Source organism: Pipistrellus kuhlii, unplaced genomic scaffold (assembly GCF_014108245.1).
Source record: "Pipistrellus kuhlii isolate mPipKuh1 unplaced genomic scaffold, mPipKuh1.p scaffold_m20_p_11, whole genome shotgun sequence".
Lineage (NCBI taxonomy): Eukaryota > Metazoa > Chordata > Mammalia > Chiroptera > Vespertilionidae > Pipistrellus > Pipistrellus kuhlii.
The window spans coordinates 4539884-4563241 of NW_023425416.1; positions in this window are offsets into that span (position 1 = coordinate 4539884).

Genomic DNA, 23358 nt, shown 5'->3' on the forward strand with positions numbered 1-23358 from the left:
GTCATAACATTGGGTGTTTGTTATTAAAGTTGGAGCTTGCTTTAGGATTATGACAACTTGATTTAAAACAAGGAATGAATTGTTCCTTTCTCCGCTTACTCTAAGTTTCAGTGTTTTGCAACATCAAATCTATCTTTGAGATGTAAACAGATGGTGACAAAGGGTGGGTGCCTTGTTGAGTCATTGCATCTGACCATTGACGTGTCTGGGGGATTGAAGGTAGGGCAGAGAAAGCTGACCCAGACCTAGGAGAGTAGAAATCTGCTAGCAAACCCTCCCAACCTACAGTGTCCCAGAGAAAAACCAGCTACTCCTCTCAAAGTTCCAGCACTATGAGACTTGAACTTAGCTAGGCAGCTACAGGGAGAGAGGGGTGACTGTTCCCCCCTGACTTTTTAATTAAACATTTAAGAAGATGTGTACAGGAGTTGTATGACCTTTACCCAAACATGAGAGAATATTTTCCTCTTTCAGCTTTAGCACCCTACCAACACACACACACACACACACACACACACACACACACACTTGTGACCTGATCTGTCTAGTATCAGCCTCTGTAACATCACTGAGCCATAAGGTTTAGGTGTGACGCAAGTTGTACTCCCCACCAGAGGTCTTGGGAGACAAAGGTAGACCACACTGTACTTATGGTCACATTTTACCTCATCTTGGGCCTCTAGTTCACAAGCTTTTTCTATCTGTGTTACTGCCTTTTGGCCAATGTCTCTGAGATATGCTGAAAATTTAAAGTTCTATTGAAGGAACAGAATAGATAGCCCAGAAATAAACCCACACTTACATGATCAATTAACCTATGACAAAGGAGGCAAGAATATACAATGGAGAAAAAACAGCCTCTTCAATAAATGGTTTGAGAAATCTGGACAGATAACATGCAAAAGAAAATGCAATTGGATCACTTTCTTACACCGTATACTAGAATAAGCTCAAAATGGACTAAAGACTTAAATGTAAAACCTGAAACCATAAAACTTCTTGAAGAAAACTAAGCAGTAAACTTTTTTACATCAGTCTAAGAAATATATTTTTATATATCTTTCCAGGCAAAGAAAACAAAAGCAAAAATAAACAAATGGGATGATATCAAAGTAAAAACTTTTGCATGGTGAAGGAAATCAACAAAATTAAAAGGCAACCACTGAATGGGAAAAGATATTCTGAAATGATATATAAATAAAGAGTTGATATTCAATGATATATCCAATAAAGGGTTGATAATATAAAGAACTCATTCTACTCAACATCAAAAAATAAACTATTTAATTTAAAAATGGACAGAATATGCATATATGCATAATCCATGCACATAGACAATAGGGTGGTGAAGGCCTGGGGTGGAGGGCAGGGGCAGGCTAGAAGAGGTAAATGGAGGAGGAAGAGGACATATGTAATACTTTCAATAATACATACTTTAAAAAAAAATGGACAGAAGACCTAAATAGACATTTTTCCAAGAAAACATACAGATGGCCAACAGACACATGAAAAGATGATAACATCATTAATCATCAGGGAACACCACAATGAGGTGTCACCTCATACCTGTCAGATTAGCTATTATAAAAAAGACAACAAATAACAAGTGTTAGGGAGGATATAGGAAAAAAAAGAACCCTTGTGCACTATTGGTGGGAATGCAAACTGATGCAGCCACTATGAAAAACAGTATGGAGATTCCTCAAAGAACTAAAAGTAGAGCTAGCTTATGACCCACCAATTCCACTTCTGGGTATCTATATGAAAAACACACATGTACAAACAAACAAACAATAATTCAAAAAGATGCATGTATCCCTATATTTACTGCTATATTATTCACAATAGTCAAGATATGGAAGTTACTATGTGTCCATCAGTAGATGAGTGGATAAAGAAGAAGTTTGTGAGATATGCATAATGGAATACTTCTCAGCCATAAAGAATAAAGTCTTGATCTTTGTGGCAGCATAGATGGACCTAGAGAGTATTGTGCTAAATAAAATAAGTCAAAAGAAGGACAAATACCATATGCATTTGCTTAATATGGAATCTAAGGAACAAACAAAATAGAAATAGACTCAGGTTTAGAAAACAAGCTATACAGTTGTCAAAGGGGAGGGAAAGAAGTGAGAGGATGGATGAAAAAGGTGAAGGGAAATAAGAGATACAAACTTCCAATTATAAAGCACATAATAAGTCTCAGAGATGTAACGTATAGCCTAAGACAGTGTTTCCCAACCTTCTCTCATGATGAGAATCACCTGGTGGAGTTGTTAAAACACAGATTCCTGAATCTCAACTAAGAAGTGCTAAACTAGAATTTTTGAGAACATATAGGTAAAATTGCATACCTAACTTAGTGCTCTGTATATAAAATCTGTCTTAGAGCACTAGTTAAGTATACAATTTTACCTATATGTTCCCAAAAATTCTAGTTTAGCACTTCTTAGTTGGAATTCAGGAATCTGTGTTTTAACAACTCCACCAGGTGATTCTCATCATGAGAGAAGGTTGGGAAACACTGGCCTAAGATATATAGTTAATAGAATTGTCATGACTCTGTATGGCAACAGAGAATTACTAGATTTGTTGCATTTATCACTTTGTAAGATATGTACATTTTGACTACCTATGTCATACTAGAGGCCTGGTACAAGAATTCATGCACCAGTGGGGTTCTTCAATCTGGCCTGTGTACTGGCTCTCTGACATCCCCTGAGAGGTCCCAGAATGCAAGAGGGCACAGGCCAGGTCTTGGGACCCTACAGGTACACAATTGGGCCAGGGAGAGAGGTGGGAGTTTGGCCAGCAGGGAGAGACCACGGGAGTGCTCCAGGGTGTGTCCAGTCCATCTCACTCTATCCCAGTCAGCTGGACCCCAGCAGCAAGCTAACCTACTGCTCAGAGCATCTGCCCCCTGGTGGTCAGTGAACATCGTAGCGAGCAGTTGAGTGGCCTTGGTATATCATTAGCATATTACACTTTGATTGGTTGAACAGCCAACTGGACACTTAGCATATTAGGCTTTTATTATATATTGATAGGATGCCTGAATCTCACATAATATTGTACATCAACTATAATCAAGTAAAAGAAAGATTGGAAAAATAAAATAAAATATTAGTGGTCAACATGCCTAATTTTAGAAGGGAAGTTTTTTCTCAGTGGGCAGTGTTCTTCCTGGTTATTTGCCTGAGAAAATTCTTCCTTCTAGGGAAAGATAAGCTGATAAAATATCATTGATGTTCTTTGAGCAGAAACAGCAAGTCATGCTACTTAAAGCTACAGACAGGATAACACATTCAGGACACAAAGGAATAGGAAACAAACGCATGAAATGACCTATAATCACTTTAAATCTTGCTCTATGTTTCAGGAAACCATGCATGCTCATGCTTCTGTAACACCACCTAAAGGAGGAGAAAGCCCAACTCTCAGAGTCACAATTTAGGACGGAAAGTTTAAGCTATATTTCATCTTTATCCATCATTTCACTGGCTGAGGAGCGGGGTAGGCCCTCTTGACCCTGGATCAGCAGGAACTACAAGGCAGGATGCTACAAGTCTATGAGTAAGCATCCCTCTGAGGAGACAGGTTTTCCAGGGACAGAACCCTCACCAGCAGAGAGCTGGGAACCAGGATGGCCACTATCTGATTTTTATTTAATATTATATTACATAGAAAATAAAGTGGCTTACTAACAAAGCAAAATTCTATTGGATAAAAACAATTACCCAAAAGTTTAAAGAGAAGAGACTTTCTGAAGAATCTGACCAAGTTCAAGTCCCAGCCCATCACTGGCTGCCTGTATGGATTTAAGGAAGGTGCTTGTTCTTTGGAGCCTCTCTCTATTGCCTCAGACATAACAATAGATATGATGAGTACCTTCCCTGTGGAGTTCTTGTGAGGCTCGAATGAGATGATGTTTGGAGAGCGCTTAGCAAACTGCATAGCTCACAAGAAAAGTGTTCAAGGAAGGTTTAAAACAAGCAAGATGTGAGACACATTGAACTAAAAGTCAAGGCGTACTCCTGGGCCACGGCGTGGAATTTTCTGAGGAAGAGGCTTGGCAAAGGGAGGCACTCGGTCTGCTTGCACCCAGGAGGAAGGGTTAACGATGTTCTGTCAACCACCAAACCACAGGGAAAACGCCCAGTGCAACCTGCCAGACTTCCTCTCCAGCGCAGCTGGCTCCCAATTAACACCTCATTAGGCTGCACACCTGGGGATGACGTCACCCTGACCAGTCCCTTTAACCCTGTCCTGGCTTGCTCTCAGGGGGGCAGGCTGAGCAGGAGGGTCCTCACTGCGTGGAGGGATGAAGCTAAGGACAGGACCGGATTTGCCTCGCCTTGGTGCTGACGTGGACCCTTGGGTAAGGTGACCAGGCGTCCTGTTTTTGGGGGGACTGTCCCCCCAAAAGCGGGACATCTGGTCTCCTTACCCTTGGGCAACATGCTGATGCCTGAGAACCACTTCTCAGAAGGCAGTTTTGAAACACGTAAAAATACGTAAGATTATAAAAGGACGTAAGCTAAAACTATTTAAGATTTAAATTTGTGGTGTAATAGATAAGCTTATTTAGTAACACTTTAAGTAGCATGGTCTAGTGGCTGGTCTAATAACCACCACAATTTTGAAGATGTGATGAGGGAAAATGCTATTTTGAGACATTTGTCAGAAATATAACGTAACCTCAAAACACCTGTGATTTCTACTGCTGTCCACGGAGCTGGCACTGCCGGTGGGGAGGGTGTGCTGCCCAAGGGCACTCTGAGCTGCAGGTGGAGGCTGTTGAAATTAAGGCACATTTTTCCCACCCCAGGGGACCCAGGAGAGGAAACCTGGCCCAGATGCTGCCAGCCCCCCTTTCCCTCTCCCAGCGCAGGCCACGCCCTGCAACCAGGGCTACTTGCCTGTTAGGCACAGTAGGCACAAGCCTCGGGCCAATGAATACTTGTAAGGGCTCATAAAAATGTTTTAATTTCTTTTAAAATCAATAGAAAAAAAAGAGAATGTAATAATAAATGGATAATAACTGCAGGTACATCATATTTGTACAAAGGCAGTCTTAAATATAATTTTGGGGGTTTTGGGGTTTTTTTTTAGGAGGAAAGCAAAGGTGCCTAAAGCGCATGGAGGCCATGCCTCAGCCCTGCCTGGGACTGCTGGCCCTCCCGGCGCCCTGTCTCTGAGACAACGTATAAAACCAGCAGTGTGGGGAGATAGATGCCTGTCAGGAGATACACATGCCCTGAGTTCGTCAGCCCCCACCACCACCCCCTGCCTCCGCCTGAAGAGTGGCCTGCTGGGACCCTGTCTCTTCTTCTTCTCCTCCTCCCTCTCCCTCTCACGCCCCCCCACTCCCCAGCTGTGTGGGTCTGCAAAGAGGGCTCTTGCAGGGGGGGTTTAACCGTCTCAGTTTGCCCAGGACTTTCCCCACCAGCAGTGGAAGTCCATGTCCCAGGAAAGCCCCAGCCCTGGGCAGACTGGCACAGTGTATGCCCCACCCCCAGGTCCCAGCCCAGGAACCTGCTGGGCAGCCCACTGTGGCCTCACGCACAAAGTGGCCTTTCTTCATCCTAAAATAATTTGGTGGCTTTAATACAGAAGTTTTGGGGGGTTTTTTGTGTTTTTTTTTAATTGAAAGGAGCACAACCCAACAGCAAGATAAACCCTGTTTTTTCCTTAACTAAAGACTATGCATGTACTGCCCTGGCCAGTTTGGCTCAGTGGATAGAGTGTCGGCCTGGGACTGAAGGGTCCCAGGTTCGATTCTGATCAAGAACACATTCCCGGGTTGCAGGCTAGATTCCCAATAGGGGGCGGGCTTGCAGGAGGCAGCCAATCAAAGGATTCTCTTCATCATTTATATATATATATATATATATATATATATATATATATATATATATATATATATATAATATCTCTCCCTCTCCCTTCCTCTCTGAAATCAATAAGAATATATATATTTTTAACTAAGCATACACTGGTGACTTTCTTTATATGATACAGCTATAAATACAGAAAGGGAAAAAACTCCTCTGCCCAACCCAAGCCCCAAGCTTTCTTTGCAAAAGAGCCAACATTACACTTTCCTGTAGATCCCTCCCCACAGTGATGCGGTCTCTCATTAAGTAGCCTAATCCCTAAGACTACGTTTCTGACCGCTGAGCCCAGCTCCCAGGTGCACTGGCTGGGTGGCTTTGACAGCTTCTCAGACCCCCCGTTTCTGCACTGCTAAGCCAGCGATGACACCTGGACCCCGCCAGCGAGCGATGGTCCATGTGAGATGCTTAGGGCAGTACGGGGCGTAGCCTGGGGGCCCGTTAATGTTGCTAATTACCAGAACAATCCGCACTGTTGTTTGTGCCTCTGTCTCTCTCCCCTCACGCCAGGCTCCTGCGGCCCAGGAGGATGAAAGGGGCCTGGCAGGGTCACCGCCCTGTATGCGCCTCCCCTCCCCATGGCGACAGGGAGCCCGCATCGCCCAGCCAGTCCTCGGAGAGGCCCCTGCGCCTCCAATCGGTGGGCACTGGCCACAAGTGGCTACTCAACTTCATTTGCATTTTATTTCCTCAGCCACAGGAGCCACAATTCAAGTTCTCCAGGGAGACATGTGACTAGGGACCACTACATTGGACAAGGAGGTCCAAAGTGTTCCTATCACCGCAAAGCTCAGCCGAGCGGTGCTCCGGGCCCCCCCACCCTGCCCTCGGAGCCGCGCCAGGCCGGTCCCCTCCTGGGTTGTCCGCCCGACATGCGGGGCTCTAGCCCAGCCCATGAATGAGCTCCGGGAGTCCTGTGAACGGAGGAGGAAATCATTCGCTGGGGCCCCACTTCAGTGCTTCCCCAGGCATCTTCCTCGGACTACAGCCCAGCAGAGGGCCCACCCGCCACCGCTGAGAGGTTTGGGCAGACAAGGCCCCCGGCCCCCTGTGAGGTTTGGGTTGAATCCCTTTGCACGTGGCTGGTGTCCGCGTGGAATCTCCCCTGAGCCCTCTTCTTCCCCACCTTCCTCCTTCCTTCCGAAGTCAGGCTCTGTCAGCTGCTGGGCTAAACATCGTGAGTGCAAGGTCAGGAGGCCTGGACTCTGCACCCAAGGAGTTTACAGACTGGGAGGGAAAAAGGAAAAACCAAGAGCGCTGCTGATGATGATAATGACCGTTTCCGGCGATTGGGAGATTGCTATGCACCAGAGCATGCTAAATACATACATGCAGACAGCAACTTGCTTCACCTTCAGATGACTCCATCAGGTGGGTGCTAGCGTTATCTCCACTGCACAGGAGAGGAAACTGAGGCCCGCCCGGAGAGGTTAGACAATGCGCCTGAAGTTGCAAAGCATATCAACCACAGAGCCCGAATCCAGAATCCAGACACGACCCCCACGGCTGGCCGCCTGTGCTTCCCGCTGCCCCTTCTCACAGCTGGTGGCGCATCTGCGGCTCCTTCAGTGCAGGGGCACTCGGCCTGTCTGGGATAGGGCTGACGTCACACCTGAGAGGAGAAAGGAGCTCCTGGCATTTGGCGGGTAGAGGCCAGGGATGCTACTAACATCCCTCCAAGGGCAGGACAGAACCCCCACAGGTTCGGCAGCCCCGAGCCCGTGTGCTGAGCCCAGCGACCCTGACGTGGACAGATCATCGAATATAAAAATCTGACGAAAGGTTGTACGTGTACACCCTCCAACGAAGAATTCACAAATGGACACTCTATTCTTATTATTTTCATGGATCCCATTTTTACCAAACAAGAGAAGGATAACATTCTCAAGCATTTCGCTCAAATGGATGTAATCTGAACCTCCAAACCCCAAACCCAAGTGCTGTTGCTTGAAGGCCAGCCTTTGAGAGGAAAACGGCTCGGCTGCTGGCCACCGGGCCCCTCCCGCCACCTGCCCCCTGGGAGCTGCCCAGCCAGGCTTCGGCTGCCTTGCCCACCCTCCTGACCCACGATCCTGGGCCTGCCCAGTGCCCTTCCGGGCCACCCGATAGGAAATAATGAGCCTCTCTGGACTCGTGCCAACCACATTCTCCCAGGGCTGCTGGCTAGAGCGGGAGGCGGGCTGTTGGCATGCATTTCCTGCCCATCTCGCCAGGCCCCTGCGTCATCGGGAGCTGTTCTCAGGGCGGCCACAGCTGGATTCCCAGCCGCTCAGCCAAACGCTCCTGCCCCAGCAGGCTGGCGGGCCGGCTATACGGAAAGGGGGCAGGAGGCTTTCTGGGGGGCCTTGCCCCGGCGCTGAGAGAGCCCTCTGTGCAGCTGCTGGCTCCCTGCCAGGGAATGGCAGCTGAGGCCACTGATCCACCTGTCAGCACAGCGAGGAGACCGGGGCGGGGGGGCGGGGGTGACTGGAGACTAACAGACCAGCATTTCTCAGCTGCGTGGAACGAGGACCGTTTCTTAGCTCCTAGTCTGCAGGTCAGCGTGGATGGGGTGGCTCCTCTGGTCTCAGCTGGGCTTGCCCACAGCTCTGTTGCAGCGGAGCCAGTCACCCAGGGTCACCTGCAGCAGCAGGCCCTCTGGTGAGGGGCGTCTCACTTCCCCCAGCAGATGAGCCTCGGAGGGTGGAAAGACACCCTAGGCACGCTCTCAGGGCCGGGCAGACACAGATGTGAGCAGTCCAGTCCCGCCAAGCGGCAGATGAAAATGCATATTCTGCTCGCATCATAGTGACCAATATCTCATAACCAAAGCAAGTCTATGATGAAGCCCAGACTCAGTGAACACCACACAGTATAAACCACTGCTCCAGAGGGAGAAATCGAGGCTCAGAGTGGTTCAGTGACCCCAGATCTCATAACCAGTAACAGGACTCTTTCTAGTACCAGCCATAGAAAACCCAACCCAAACCAACATAGAAAAAAAAAAAAAAAAAAAAAAAAAGACTCACAAAATTAAAAAGCTCATCCCTAGGCACATCGATAGAAAGACGCGTTGACAGAAAGTGTGGCTTTCATAGACTCTTGGAGTCAGGCCCTGACCGTGTCACCAGGCCCTCTTCCTTCTCTCTGTTCCAGAGCCAGCTTCCTCTGCCTGGGCTCCGCTCTGGGCAGTCTCCCCTGCGTGGCAGGATGGCCACCTGCAGCTGCTTCCGATGCCCAGTTCAGGAGGGCACAGTGAGCCTCTTTTCTGGCAGCTTCCGCCAAAGTTTAGAGATTCTCTCCAGTTGGACCAGTTTTGACTCCTACGCATCCCCGACCATTCACAGGGGCCAGAAAGCGAATGCGAAACCTGCCGGTGCCCACCCAAGGCAGACAGTCTTACTGCTAAGGAGGAGCTTAGTAGATGCGTGAGCAAGTAAAATAAATGAGTTCAGACGCAGAGCCCAGCGAGGGCTCAGAAACTTAACATGCAAGAATAGTACAGTCTAGCCTTAGCCAGTTTGGCTCAGTGGATAGAGGGTCAGCCTGACGGACTGAAGGGTCCCAGGTTCCATTCCAGTCAAGGGCATGTGCCTTGGTTGCAGGCACATCCCCAATAGGGAGGTGTGCAGGAGGCAGCTGATCGATGTTTCTCTTTCATCAATGTTTCTAACGCTCTATCCCTCTTCGTTCCTCTCTGTAAAAAATCAATTATACATATATTTTTAAATGAATAGTACAGTCCACACAAGCCTGTCTTCTTACCAAGGAACGTCTCAAACCCCTCACGTCTTTCTGACAAATGACAGTCACTTTAACAGTGCCTCCCCGACCCCAGCACATACCTGCCGCCTTCATGGACACCGAGCAACTTTCCAAGCATTGCTGATTTAACTCTGGCTGATGGAGCACTCATGGCACAGAGAGAGCAATCATTTATCCGGAGTCACACAGCAGGCCAGTCCTAGAGTAAGGAACCAGGCAAGTCTGCTTTCCCAAGGCCACCAGGCCATGGCAAACACTCCATGTGCTCTTCTGTGGAGGCAAACACAGCGAGCTGTCCAGGAGCTCGTTCAGGAGAGCAGGATGAATCCTGGAAAGTAGAGTGCCAGTGGAGGTTTATGTGACCGCCTAACAAAAGGCCCCCGGCCAAGGGAATGGACATCCTCCCCTGCTTTTCCGTGTGTCCTTGCTAACGGTTTTGTGGGATGTAGCCTCTGAGCAATTGCTCTGCATTGCATTTCAATATATGCAATAAAATTTGAGGTCACAGAGGGAAATACATTTCTGGGATTCACTCAGTCCCATGAGCATGCGCTGGACCGCGCTGGGGGCGCTGTGCTGGTCCATGGTGACACAGCACTCCGTCAGGGCAGGTGATTCCTGAGCCAGACCCCCGAGGACCTGACCCGCGGCAGCAGCATCCTCACAGCTCCTCCAGGCGCTGTCCCAAGCACTTGACAGCCACTGCCTCAGGGGACGCCCAGAGCAGTGCGCAGGCGGGCATTGCCATCCCGGGGTTCCAGGCCGGGGCACTGAGGCACAGTGCCGTTAGACAGCTTCCAGGGCCCCTCAGATGGGACGGGGCAGAGCAGTGACTCAAACCCCGACAGTCTGACTCCAGAGTCCGTCCTCCCTACCACCCACAGAGCACCGCTTCCTCCTCATTCGGGCCTGGAGATGGCAGTCAGTCACCCAGTGCTCTCTGCACCCCGACAGAGCCCCTCCTCCTGGCCAGCACTGCATGCTCTCCGGGTAGTTCATACACCAGCACACTTCCTCCGAGAAGCAGCCCTGAAGTTGGTATTATTCGCCCCATTTTTCAGTTAAAGAAACGGAGGTTCAGACCAGTTACATAATGACTGGATGACTAAACCTTGACTAGGTGACCAAAGGAAGGGAAATTGGAGCAGGACCTCTCCCCACCCTCTCAAAAGAAACAAGGTGCCCTTTTGGGTGCACCTCTCACTTGCCAGCCCTTGTGCTAAACGCTTTATATAAAATTCCTCCTCTACAACCGCCGCTCAGGAAAGAGTCACAGTATTTCACTGAGTTGCCCAAAGGGTCAGGCCTAGAATTCAGTCTGGTGTCCAGCTGACCCCAGAGCCTCCCCTCAGCCACTGTGAGAGCAGCTTTCCCACCTCAGGAGAGATGAGCGCATCCGGAAGCCTGAGCAGGAGGTGGGTAAACCCACGGGTGCAGCCACACATGGAACATAACTCAGCAGCTGGCAGGAATGAATGAATGATAGAGCATGACGCGCGGCCAGGGCATTATGCTGAGTGAGCAAGGACCAGGTTCAAAGGCTCTGCTACTATAGGGCTCAATCAGATCAGTGGCTGCCGGGCGGGGGGTTAGGGGGAGGGTAAGTGGAGGTGGGACAGGGTAGGGTTAACTACTAAGCAACAAGCAAGGGGATTTTGGGGGGTGATAAAAAAAAAAAGTCATTCCACATCTTGACTATGTCAAGTGGTTACATGACTATAGGCATTTGTCAAAACTTGCACACTTGTACCCTAAGAGAGATACATGTTACTGTTTGTAATTTATACCTGAATTTTTTTTAAAGAAAAAAAAAGAAGAGGTGAGGGGTGGAACATCATTCAGAAAGCTCAGCTGGTGTTGAGTCTTCAGGGAGCCCCAACTTCCCACCTAGAAAGTGTGTCAGATAGAAACGTGTCGATTTCTTCAGCAAATGTTTACTGAGCACCTACTATGTGTCAAATGCTATGTCCTTCATGAACCAATGAGCGGACGTTTTGGTTGAAGTAAAAAAAAAAAAAAAAAAAAAAAAAAAAAAAATCATTAATAAGGTAAGTTCAGCTAGTAGTAATAAAATAAGGGATAAAATAGGTGACAAGAGACCGAGAATGTACTTTAGATCAGAGAGTGCCCCTGTGAGCACCTGCAGGGTGCAGAGCATGGAATATCCACACCAAATATCAATGGACAATAGTGGATCCAAGGGGTTTTAACTCAAAAAAAAAAGTCCCAGACAAGAACATCCTGTCACCTCTCATGGATGCTGGGCGAATTCTCTGCAGGAGAGCTCTGACCCCGGGGAGGTGTTCCACCTACTGCCCAACAGACAGGTCACCACACGTCACAGGACAGGTCCAGGGCAGGACACCACCTTACTCATTCCAGGACTTAGAGCAATGCTTTCTGAACTATTCCCAGGCTGCTCCTGTTTCCAAGAATTAAAACACGACAATTCCTTGCCCACCTGCCTGTTAGCTTAGCTTTATTGTTTATGAACAAAGCACTGTGCCCTCCCTGGACTGTTCCCTGCCCCCGTGCCTGGGTAAACCAGGCGACTTTAAATGCTTTGGGGTTGGTGGCTTCTTCCTGCATCTCAGCACCTTACATCCTGGGAGCATGATCCCAGAGTCCCTCCCACATTTATAAGGTATGTATGTTCCTTGTCTGACCAGAACATGTCCTCACTTCCGTGTCCTGTGCTCACCTGGAGAATGCTGTAAGTTCAAAGTGACGACATACACCACATACAAGCAGCCGTCAGAATGGGACTGATTTGGGCGTCTTTACAAATATACCATGCTATTTCCAACACCTTCATTCCCACCCTGGCTTTCTCCCCACCAGTCCCCTGATTCAAACCTGGTGTGGGTTGACTCCATGGCCATCTGTGGCTTTCAGGCCAAAGAACCTGGTGATTGGTTCTGAGACTGTCCGGGAGTAAAAGGTTGTGATACCCAAACTCACGGGAAGGTTGCAAAGTCTGACATAAGCTATTCTCGAACATTCAGCCCTCAGAGGAGAAAAGCCTCCTCTTTGTCTCTGTGAGCTGTTTACTCAGGGCTCTGCCCTGCCCCCGCCTCCTTTCACACACAGAACGGAGGACTTCCCGCCCATTGGTGTTTGCTGTTTGAATTTGTCTGCGAGCTCGTCTTTTTCTTCTTTAAGCTGCTTATGAAGTGCCTTCGCGGGGAACCAAGAAGCAGTGGAGAACTGTTGGAAGCCTCCGGCTGAAAGACCATGAAATCACTCGCTGCCACAGGCTGTCCTGTCCCAGCAGGTTCAGATGCCACAGCACCAGGTCTCCTGAGGGAACCGGCTGCCCTGCCTCCTTCCCTTACCCCTGGGCTCTCCCACCCGGGTTAGGAGAGAGCCAGCACTTGAAATGTGTGTAGGTTTGCTGTTGGTCATGTGATCTCACCTCAAGTCAGTGACACAAGGTGATTTCCAAGCAGTGAGGGCCCAACCGATTCTGAAGACATCATCAGGGACGTGTGTAAAGGCGAGGCCCCAAGTATGTTCAGGATGGTGTGGTTTATGACAGCAAGGAGAATAAAAAAAGGAGGATAAGGAGCCATCTAAATGTCCAAAAATAGAGCCTTGGTTGGATAAATTATGGCACAGCCATTTGATGTTAGCGATGTGCAGTCACTAAAACACAATGCTGTGGAAAACTATGTGAGGGCATGACATTATTTTGCTTCTCCTGTGTGTACCTGAACACTGGAAGGAAACAAGTAATGTTAGGTAGAAGAATAAATAAACCCTGAGAAATGGTTTTTAATTTACAAAAGCTATATGTATAATGTGATCTCATTTTTACTTTAAAAACACAGGGTGTCCCAAAGAAATAAATATGCACTTTGAATTATTACAAAGTTGGTACTTCTTATTTATTTATGTATTTACTTATTTATTTAATACTAGAGGACCGGTGCACAAAATTCATGCATGGGGAGGAGGGATATTCCTCAGCCAGCCTGCAACCTCTCCAATCTGGGATCCCTCTCACAATCCAGGACTGCTGGCTCCCAACCACTCGCCTGCCTGCCTGCCTAATTGCCCCTAACCACTCCCCTGCCAGCCTGATCAATGCCTAACTGCCCTCCCTTGTTGGCCTGGTCACCCCTAACTGCCCTCCCCTGCTGGCCCAGTTGCCCCCAACTGCCCTCTCCTCCTGGCCCAGTCACCCCTAATTGCCCTCCCTTGTCAGTCTGGTTGCCCGTAACTGTCCTCACCTGCTGGCCTGGTTGCCCCCAACTGCCTTCCCCTGTGGGCCTGGTCATTCCCAGGTGCCCTCTCCTGCCAGCCATCTTGTGGTGGCCATCTTGTGTTCACATGGGGCAGCCATCTTTGACCACATGGGGGTAGCCATTTGTCTGTTGGAGTGATGGTCAATTTGCATATTACATCTTTATTATATAAAATATTTTAATAAGAAATTATTTGTTTTATATATATTTTATTGATTTTTTTACAGAGAGTAAGGGAGAGAGATGGAATTAGAAACATCAATGAGAAAGAAACATCAATCAGCTGCCTCCTGATCAGGCACTTGTCTAGGTTTCAGGCTCAATCCCCAGTGGGGGTGCACAGGGGGCAGCCAATCAATGATTCTCTCTCATCATTGATGTTTTTATCTCTTTCTCCCTTTCACTTCTTCTCTGAAATCAATAAAACATATTTTAAAAATTTTGCAGATACAGAAAGAAAAAAACATGTACCTTGACATATAGAAGATGATCAGAATGCAAGTTAGTGTTAAATAACAGCTAAAGATCAATGTGCTGAACACTTGGCCCCTGCTGGTATCCCCTCATCCTACCTCAGGCCAGCCCAATGTGCTCTCTGTGACCTGCCCCTCTTCCTGGCCTTCTTCCAAGAGACTTGGGACCGCCATGCTCCCTCCCTGCCCAGATCCCTCCACAATCCAAACCACCCACCCACAGCACGTGCACCTGGCCTTCGGTTAGGCCCACCAGTCAGAAAGCTCCATGAGGGCAAGGACCAGCTCTGCCTTTTGTCCTCAGTCTATTGCCAGGTCTGGCACAGTGCCTGGCATACAGAGATTAGTGAACATAGGATGAGTAAGTGGATGTTAAAAAAAATAAATCCCAAGTGTCAGCCATGCAAAAGAATTCTGCTGTAGATATTTGAGAGGACTCAGACATATATTCTTGTTCTTGTTTTTTGGTTTTTTTTGTGTGTGTTTTTTTTTGTAATCCATTCACACATACAAAATTCAACGGTATGCAATGATTTACCTTATGATTTAAAATATGCCTCATACCTGCCTTTCCTCTAAGGCAATTCTTTCTCAAGTTATTGCCTGTATGGAATCCACTTTTAGGGCCTCCCTCCGGAGTGGAATACACACAGTAACAAATACTCAGATGTATTCATTCTTTTTCCAGCAATTGGTAGCATACCATGAATACTCTTCCTTTTTACTTAACAATAAAACTGGAGATAAGTCCATATCAGGACACGAAAATCTCCCTCATTCTTTTTTCCCCTGGCATTTTATGAGTATTTTTAAATAAAGCAAAGTTTAAATAGTTTTAATATGAACACTTTCCAGCTACATTGTACTATATTGGCTTTATTAAATATACCCACCCTTCTATCCATTCATCAGACTTATTACTTTTGGTGCATTTCAAGGTAAATTGAAGACATAAATACACATTTACCTGAACAATTCAGCAAGTGTATTATTAGCTGGACTTCAATATTGTTTACATTTTTTCTTTTTATGTAACATTTATATATATATATATACATACATATATATATATCCCTATGTAACATATATATCCCTATGTAACATATATATCCCTATGTAACATATATATATATATGTGTGTGTGTGTGTGTGTATATATATATATATATATATATATATATATATCCCTAATATGCAAATAGACTACTGAAATGGCAGAACAACCAACCAACCAAAAAACTGGTCGCTATAACATGCGCTCACCACCAGGGGGCATGTGAGAAACATGGTGGGTATCAGCCACAGTGGGATGGTGGAGCAGGAAAGCAGGGGCACCAGACCAAAGTGGGGCACCAGTCGCTGTCATTGGGGTGAGCCTCTGGTGGGCACTGAAAATTCTTTGTTTCCATGCACCATGGTCCTGCCATGTGCTCACATCCACTGCTGGCGCCAGCCCCGCTTGCACCAACAGTCAGCACCAGAGCAGCCACTCACAACCGCTGCTGGTGCCTGGCACCAGTTCCAATCGCTCAGCGCCATCAGTGGATGGGAGTGGCAGCTGCCAATCCTGATCACTCCTGAGGGCTTCTCCACCTTCCCTTGCTCCTAAGGGGCAATTGGGGCAGCAGCCACCACTCACACCTGCTGTCAGCACTGGCCCCATTCACACCTGCTGCTGGTACCATCCCAATCGCTCCATGCCATCAGCGGGTGCAAGGGAGGTTGGCACCATTGGTGCATGGGAGAGGCGGTGGCAGGAGGAGGGCTGCCAGCAGATAGGGGACCAGGGGCCACAGTGGGAGGAGCCAGGCGGGAGCACGGAGGATGGGCCAAGACTAGGCCCTGTGCCCTCCACAGCCTCATGGTCCACAGTTCCTTTCAAGGTGTACGAATTCGTGCACTGGGCCCCTAGTCTATATACATAAAAGCCCAGACACCCTTATGGTGGAACCACAACAATTGGTCGCTATGACACACACTAACCATCAGGGGGCAGACACTCAATGCAGGAGCTGCCCCCTGGTGATCAGCGTGCTCCCACAGCAGGAGCACTGCTCAGCCAGAAGCCAGGCTCACAGCTGGCGAGTGCAGCAGCAATGGTGGGAGCCTCTCCCGCCTCCACAGCAGTGCTAAGGAGCTGTGAGCCAAGCGGTTAAGGAGCGAGCAAGCGGGCGGCAAGGAGGGAAGGTGTGAGTGGGCAGATTGCGAGAGGGCACAGGTGGAGTTGAGGGCCCACCCACCCCCCGCCCCCGCCCCTGCCTCCCCACACAAATTTCATGCATTGGGCCTCTAATATATAACAAAATACATACATCTTAAGTACATATTCTGAGTTTCAACAAATGCACAAATTGTAGGTATACATTCATGAATTTTGACAAATGAAAACATTGTGTAACCCAAACTTCTGTCAAGATATGAAATATTAACATCACCCTGGGAACTCCCCTCTGCCCTTTGCCAGTCAGCCTGACTCCTGCACCCCCAGAGACAACTATTGATTTTTTCCTGTCGTAGAGTAGCCTTGCCTGTTCTAAAGTTTCCTATAAATGGGATCATATCGCATGTACGGTGGTTTTGAGATCCACTCATTTTGGTGCAAATATCAGTGTGGGTTTTTTCCCCCTTTTGATGCTGAGTATTCCCACAATGTGGCATATATCCCCTGGTATTCCCACAGTTTGTGTACCCTCCTCATCCTTCTTCATAACCACATATTATGCCATTGTCGTTGTACATTTAGACTGCTTCCACCTTCTCCTGTCACAAGGAGCTTCAGTCCTCTTAATACACAGTCTGATCTCCTTGAAGTGAAATCACTGCTTTTTGGTCCTCAGATCTTTCAGCTAAACATGGTGCATCGCTGAGACCCTCATCAGCGTGTTTTAATGGCAGGCGATATGCATAAGCCATGGACATGGGAAATAGTATAGTGAAGACTGGGAGACATCTGTAATGCTATCAACAATAAAAAAAAAAATGCATTAAATAAATAAATAATGAAACAATAAAAAATAACACAGTAAAAATAAATAAATAAATGAATAGCAGATGAAACAATAAATAAGATAATAACAGTCAAAAATAAATATATACATACATACATACATACATACATGGCAGTTGACTTCAAGGCCTGTCATGTGAATTGCCAGCCTGTGGTTTCCAGGCTACCAGCAAGGGCACAAGGTCAAATGTTTGCTTCCCACCCGCAAGGCAGTCCTCACAGCTGAGAGCACAGGGCTGGCCCAGGGAACGCATTGCTGCTGCATTTGCAGGCATTGCAGTCCTCTGGTGCAGGCGCATTCTGTGGCATTCCTGCACTTTCCCTCGCCCCCTGTGTGCCTGCCCCGGTCTCTCAGGCCTTTCTTGCAGACCCAGACCGTGCTGGTCTCGCTCTCAGGTTTACCAGGGATCCTTTGTCAGGAACTGTGTCCCGGGCAGGCTCTGGGTTTCATTAGATAAGCTCGCCCTCCACCCTTTTTTCACACCCATTATCCCAGGCTGGAACGCGGTGATGTGTTTTCCTTGCTTTCCCCCTTTCTCTTTTATTTCCCACTGATAAATGGCAAAAGCAGCTGTGGGCTTTGCTTTGAAGGCTCTGCCGGAAGGGCATGAGGAACCGGTGATGGATTAGAGCAAATGAATCACACCACGCCGAAGGGACCGGAGAGTGCGAAGCCGCTCCCAGCCTCGGGTTTTTCAAACTCGCCTTAAAAGCCAGCACTTCTTTTCATCTGGTTCCAGTTTCTGCGCTGATTCTGCATATGTTTAAAAGAAGGCGAGGGGAGAAGTCTGGTGGATGTAAACAAGGAATTCCATTCTTCAGGGGCTCTGAGGGCGCATTGTCATGCAGGGGGAGTGCAAATAGTTAAGAAACCACTTCAAGGCCCCTGAGAAACAACTGAGCAGCTCCGGGGAGAGGAACAGTTGGCCGACCGAGTGACAGAATTCAGGCTGTAAATCTCTAACAGGACTGACGAGCAGAATACAGCTGCTGCCCCTGGTAGCCAGACCCCGTTTGGAAGGAAAGCGCATGCTGGAGCCGATGATCACAAAGTGCTCGCTTACTGTGGAATGGCGAGCATTAGCAGGTTGGAATCTGGTCCTCTTTTGAACCCAAGAAAAATCAGAGCAGTCATTTCATCGCCTGTAGTGTGTTCTGGTCTTAAAGGGACAAAAGAAATCAGCTGCAGTTAAGATTGGGACAGAAATTCCAAGTCCGCCTTTGAAATTCAAGAGATACTTCATGGGGGAAGAAAGGTCTTAGGGGATGGATGGTTCCTTTGTATACAGAACAAGAGGGGCCCTCGTCCTCCTGGATGGAAAGCCATTCACTGGAAGCCATTAAAGGACATCACTTTTTGCACAGCTGAGACTCTGGGAAGCGTAGAATTGATGCAATTACTCCACCCAGGATGGCTGGGATGGGAAGGAGGGGAAATCCAGGCTTAGCCAGTTGGCTAATTGCGAGGGTCTGACAATTCACCCAACTCTCTTTGACATAGTCGTCATGAAATAGTACATCTTACTTTCTAAGTTCATTTTTTCCAAGAAAAATAGAGGAACTATTAAAAGATACAAAAGACTGTTGGATAATAGAGATAGGGTTTAGATCTGATCTACCAAAAACTGTCCACCGGCATTCTAAGCTGAGCAGTACAGTTTCCAACACTAAGTTCTGGAAAGGGCCCCGGGGGGCCTTGCTGATGCTAAGAATGCTTGCCTACAGGCTGAGCACTTGCTGTATGGGTCATGCACTTGCAAAGTCCTTTCCATGATTATCTGGTTTAATCTCCACCTCATTGGAGCCTGAGGCATTTCTTTCGGAGAGCGTTGAGGGTAAAGGGGGTCATTTCTTAGAGCAGTTCGGGCTGCCTGGCTCATGGTGGGTCTAAGAACATGAAGCCATGGCTACAAGGACCATCAGCCTCTGTCTGTGCTTCTGGCTTGGGTTGACTTAGCTGAGAGCCAGGCTTTGGCAGGAGTTTGCAGGGATTCATGTCACTCGTTGCTCATGTCCTCACTGCATCCCCACACCTGCTGTTGCCCAATACTGCACCGATTCCTGGTCACGATGAGTGGAAGAAGAATAAAAGCAGGAAAAGGGGGAAATGACAGAACTGCTTTGTTGCATTTGGACTGCAAATTTTATAAATACATTTACAAGGCTGGCATGGTTCCCCATTTGTTGGGAAAGTCATATTAAAGACAAATGAAGGTTAAATGATTAATCCAATTTCCCCTCATTGTCATGATTGTAGAATTTAATGGGGTGTCTGGATACTAATAAAACTAGCTCAGAATCCTAAAAATGCACATGTTTGGGTTTTTGTTTTTTTTTAATAAGATGGCTCCACCTACATCTTCTTTTAAAAAATATATTTTTATTGATTTCAGAAAGGACGGGAGAGAAAAAGATAGAAACATCAATGATGAGAGAGAATCCTTGATCGGCTGCCTCCTGCACCACCCCTCCTGGGGATTAAGCCCATAACCCGGGCATGTGCCCTGCCTGGGAATTGAACTGTGACCTCTTGGTTCATAGGTTGATGCTCAACCACTAAGCAACACTGCCAGGCTGTCACTATATCTTCTACAGAGACCACAGGCAGTGACAAACACATTCACAGCAGCTGTAGTCACAATAGCTCAAAGATGGAAACAACTATTAGCACTTATACAGTTTTTTTATGGGATTTCCTAAATTATACTGATTAGCTGTTCTCATTACTTTTTTATCTCTACAGTGATGATGATTTGCAGACAGTAGCTGTCTCACTGTTGACACAGCACTGAGAAGTCATAAACTGAATCAAAGGTTAGCACATTGCTCCTTCTGTTGAATGATTGAAGAAGACTGTACAAGTGCCCCATGTATGAGGGTAGAGACCCTGTGAGTTCATTCATCTTCCATGTAGTGGAGAGTACGTACTAGAATTCACCATAAGCTTTCTTATCCCTCCCAGTGCTCTCACCAGGACATAAGTTTTATCCTGCTTGAGTGGGATCCTTCCCTTTCCAGAGGCATGAAGCTTGTCTTCTGAACATCACGGTTCATGATGGATTTGGTCGTCACGCACAGTAAATGCTGTTGCGTGAACCAAATTAATTACATAGTGTCCATATCTGGTTACATATGTTGAACTGAGCTCTTGAAAACTGGACTCATCCTCTGTAGGACTGAACATTATTTTCTGTAATGTTTGTCTTTGTTCAAACCAAACTGCAGCTATAACCTATAAGTGGTTCTTTTAGTTGAGTTGGCAAGGGCTCATCATTTTGGAGGTCAAGGTTGACTGTTGTGTTTCTAATAACACATGCCTATATTTATAATGAGCCATTATAATACCCACCAAAGTCACAGCAACACTGAGGTAACCACCCAGTACAAGAATTAGAGGAAATATAGACATTTGTTGTATTTCAGTGATGTGTCTCTGAAGTTACCCCAGCTGAGTGTATGCAGACACTGAAATAGATAATAATGAAGATAATTATCGGGATAAAATGCCAAGAGCTGAGATGAGAATCAGAATCAAATCCAAAGTCCCTTTGCCTCACTATCTCTTCTCATTTGGCTGGTGATCTCTCTTTTCCACTTCTTCTTCTTTTTTTTTTTTCTTTTTTTCTTTTTTATGTGATAAAGTATCCATAATATAAAGTTTAGCCATTTTTAAATGTACAGTTTAATGTGTGGTGATATTGAATATATTCACAACATGAGCCACCATCATCACTGTCTGTATTTCCAGAACTCTTCATCATCCCATACGGAAATTCTACACCTATTTAACAATAATTTCCCATTATCCTCATCCCCAGCCCAAGCTCCTTTTTGTCTCCCTGAATTTGCCTATTCTAAATACCTCGTGTAACTGGGATCATACGATATTAGTCCCTTTGTGCTTGATTACTTAACTTAGCATGTTTTCAAAGTTTATTCATGTTTTGCATGTGTCAGCACTTCCTTTTTCATTTTGTGACTGAATGATATTTCATTGTTTAGATATGCCACCTTTAGTTTATCTATCCATCCATTTATGGACATTTGAGTTGTGTCCGCCTATTAGCTATCCTATATAATAAAAGCCTAACATGCAAATCAACCAAACAGCAGAACTGGTGGAACGACCTGTCGCTATGATGCATACTAGCCACCAGGGGGCAGAAGCTCAATGCAGGAGCTGCCTAGGAGGGTGCCAGTGGAGGGAAGCAACTGGTGGCAACCCAGGCGATCAGGGGGTGGGGCCGGAGAGCAGGCGGTGCCAGGCTGGCCATGGTGGGTGCCAGCAGGAAGCTTCCCCCAATCACCCTACTGGTTGCCCCTCAGATTGGGCATTGCCAGCCAGGCCTAGGGACCCTACCCGTGCATGAATTTCGTGCACTAGGCCTCTAGTTGTGAATAAAGCTGCTGTGACTGTGCTTGTCACTGTTGTTGGTTCTTTTGTATATAGACCTGCAGCAGGATTGCTGGATCACAAGACAATTCTATGTTTAACTTCCTGAGGAACTGCCATGCTGTTTTCCATGGTGGCCACTCCATTTTACTTTCCCACCAGCAATGCACCAGGGTTCCAGTCTCTCCACATCCTCACCAACACTGATTATTGCCATTCTGTGGGGTATGTTCAATTACTTTTAAGTGGCCTTCAACCTATATGCCCGGCCATCTTGATAACCAACTGAACGTTCTATTCAACAAGGCTGAACTAGTCACACAGACAAATGCAAATTTTCATTCACACAAAAAGGGGGAAACTATTATCCAGATTTAGATGTTGATCCTCCACACCGTAGTGTTTGACGCCTCGTCTAACCCACAGCCAGTGGGTATCACCTTTGGGCTTCATCTGACCTTCAAAAATCAAGTCACTAGAAGAAATATCATTTATGTCTAAAGTTGCAAGACTACAACCAGGATGTTACATTATTAAAACCAATAGACTATAAAGATTATAAGATAGTTCCATGAAGAAAACTTCCTTTAAAAAGTTTCACCCTGTTAATCTGGTTACAGAACTTTCTTCTTTCCAGAGCAAAAAATAGGTTTCTTTTTTCTCCAACTAAAATGACAATTGTGGCACAAGCCATTTAAAAAATTTAAGGAGTTGCACTTTATTTTTACAAAACGATTTGAACACTCCAGGAAAAGCCAAAGCATTCATAGGAACGTCACCTGGCCAGTCCCAAGTATCCAGAGGTATGGCATTAGATAGACAAAACTCAGTAATTGAAGATACAATTTCTATCTTGGCCTAAAAGGACCAAAACAATGTTCCATTTCCCAAAAAGCTTTTCAAATGGCCAGGGATAAGAGCTCTTGTGGAATGCTTTGCACGTTTCACATTGCAGACGTTGTTTCGGCAACCTGGGACTTTCAGACATCACATGTGCAGCCCATGCTTGCCATCAGAATGCCCAGGAATGCCATCAGAATGCCCAGCCACGGCCAAATGCAGTAGGGCTGCAAAGCCTGTGGAGTAACCCCTCAAGGGGTTACTCAACTGCATGTAAGAGAAAAGAAACAAGAACCTTCCAAAAACAGAGCCCAGAACTATTTGGAAAGGAGCCTCACTCAGAATAATTGCAAAGAGTGCAAATATTTTTCACTGAAAAAAAGGACAGACACATCGCATCAACAGTTGACCAACACTTCTCCAGGCCCCATAATTTTAGGGGATGGCTGTTCTGAGACACAGAGGTTAATGGAGAAATGGTGGCTCTACCTGCCAGAGCTTTGACAAAGCCCCTAAGTGCTCCCCATCCTCACACCAGCATCACCAAGACCTGGGTGATGCCCCTAGAATAGGAAAATTAGCGGTCAACACTTTTGAGCTTACAGAGGCCATACTCTTGTCAAGCCCTTCCCACATGCTACCTTCATGAACACTCATAACTCAAAAAGTAGACCCATTTTATGTATTAGGATAACTTATGGCTCAGTCATTTGTTCACTACCTAAATACTTACTGGACACTTCTTATGTCAGGGACTCTG